Below are 2,695 nucleotides of genomic sequence, written 5' to 3'. Positions count from 1 at the left end.
TGAATCATCCTTCGATTCCTCTTTTCTTCATTCATGTGTGTCAAAATGTCTCAGTCAGGTCTTCAGCAGGTAAGCGAGCCTCCGTAGTGATGAACTCCACTCCTCGAAGACATCGGCGAGGTCAGATGAAGTCCATTGGGAAATCCAAAGTCCGGATCGTAAGACAATATCCGTCTCTATTCTTCGACGTTGAATTCCAGTAGCATCCAAGCTGGGGCTAGACGACGACGAAGACGAAGCATCCATGGTATCGGGATAATTTAAATTATGATTCTGAGACGACCTCTGTTGTTTAGTGTTTAGGTGAGGAAACTCTCAAAGCATCCATGGTATCGGGAACTAGTGAAGGTCGGAAGTAGACAATGAGAAAAAAGATGAGGTACTGTAGCTTTTCTTCATTGTTATTTTCAATTCCTTGAAGTTCCGAGGTGCATTCAATTTGACCCTTAGACTTCTCAAACTTGTAAATATGCCTGAAAACTTTAAATCTGAATTAATTCTTTAATTTAAATTAATTCTATAATTCTGAATTAAATTGGACCACCAAATTTTCATTACATTTAATTTTGACCCCAAATTTTAAAAATATAAAATTAAATAAATTTTAAAGTCCTGTTTGTTTCCAAATGTAAAAAAAACGACACTTAAATTATGATTCAAGCGTCCAAACAATTTTTAAAATTCTTCAAATTATCTCAAAAAATTTAAAATATTATTTACTTCAAATATAAATTTTTCTGACATTTTTAGGGCATGTTTGAAAAAATCCGGAACTTCGAGATGTTATAACTTGAGTTTTATGAGTCAAAAAATCATGAAATTAAAAAAATAGCTTCTTAAAAATATTTTCACTACCATAAAAATTTTATGATTTTTTTAAACGTATTTTCTTATCTGGAGTTCAATAACTCCAAAAATTCCAAACTCGATTCCTATGAGTTTTTAAAAATAGTTTTGATCATCGTGTGATGTTTCATAAATTTTGGAAAACATTTTTAAAATGACTCGTTTTAACGTGTTATATTCGAGATTTTCTCAACTTTTAACATTTTAGAAGGGAATCATTTAGGACTTTTGATAAATTTATTTTTTCTTCTTCATTTTAAAAGAATAAATTTCTAATATCTAATATGAATCCTCATCCTCCACAATCATGATAATTTTTTCTCGGGAACCGTGCCCTGCTCTTCTTTTCTTTCACCTTGTCTATGACTCATGAATAGGATTATGGCCTTTTGTAAAATGGTTAAGATATTCTCACACGAGAAATAGAGTTCTAAACTCAAAACGAAAATGTAACAATCCTTCAAACATTAACTAGTTGATTACTTATGAGTAGAGATTTTCTGTGAATACAAGCTGTCACAGCCCAATCTTCCTGGCCCAAGAAGAGGAGGAGGCTTGAGCCCTCTTAAGCCCAACCCAAGGAAGATTCTAGACTGGAAGGAAGCTGGGAGGAAGGTCCTTGATTAGCGCACTTAATTGAGAGTTAGAAGGAATTCCTTGATTAGTGCATCACTAATTGACATATAAAAGGAATGTCCTTAATAAGGAATGTCCTTGATTGATAATTATAAGGAATCCCTAAATTAGTGCACAATCAATGTAACAGCTAGAATTAGTCCTATAAATACCTTTGAGGTATTACATTGTAAATCACCAAGTATTCGAGTAATATACTACTATTCTTTGTAAGAGTTACTCTCTCTCTAGAATTCTTGTGTCAATTCTATTAAACGCCGAGTGTTGCGTCGAGTAAGGCTGACTAGTTACTCGTTCTTGAGAAGATCGTAACTAGTGCCGCACGGATCGTCAGTGAAAAGACTGAGCCCGTGACAATTGGTATCAGAGCTGAAATGACGAAGAGATCGGAAGAAACTTCAAAGGTCGTGGACGAAGTAGAGAATCTTCCCCACGGGACCGGAGAAGATGGTAGGAACTCTCGCAAAGTTCAGGCGGGAGGAACCAAAGCTACCAAAGAAAGAGAAAGATCAAGAGATGCTATCGTTGACATTATCTCCAGGTTGGAGAAGGTAGAACTCACCGTGGCGTACGGACAAGATAATGACGGGGACCTAGAGGAACGCATTGCCGAGCTTGAGAAGGAGAGAGACGAGCTCCGAGGAGGAATGCAAGGTGCCCTGAATGAAGGCTTATCCAAGTGTCAAGAGCAAGCTCAGATCGTGGAGCAGACCCTCCTTGGTAAAATCATTACCTTGACCGAGAAACTCGAGGTAATGTCATCTAAATTACAAGCCACTGAAGAGGATGTGGCGTTACTCAAGAAGGCGGTTGCGCAAGAGTGCGGACGTGCGCCTGTAGTAGTCCACAATCCGATAAGGATAGATGTTCCAAGGCCTAAAGCGTATTTAGGCGAGAGGAATGCGAAAGAGATCGACAACTTCTTATGGAGTTTGGACCAGTATTTCAAAGCACTCGGCCTAGTAGAAGAGGCGAGGAAGATAGATACTGCCACGACATACCTGGAAGACACCGCAATGCTGTGGTGGAGGCGAAGGAGTAGCGACATTGAAAGAGGTACGTGTTTTATCAACACCTGGGGTGAATTCAAGGAGGAACTTAAGAGACAGTTCTATCCTGAAAACGCCATTCGAGAAGCAAGGGCCAAGTTGCGGCGACTCTCACATAGAGGGAGTATTAAGGAGTATGTCAAGGAGTTCATCGCTACTCTCCT

Source organism: Impatiens glandulifera, chromosome 1, assembly GCF_907164915.1.
Source record: "Impatiens glandulifera chromosome 1, dImpGla2.1, whole genome shotgun sequence".
NCBI classification, from domain to species: domain Eukaryota; kingdom Viridiplantae; phylum Streptophyta; class Magnoliopsida; order Ericales; family Balsaminaceae; genus Impatiens; species Impatiens glandulifera.
Note: the sequence above shows the minus strand (reverse complement) of the source record.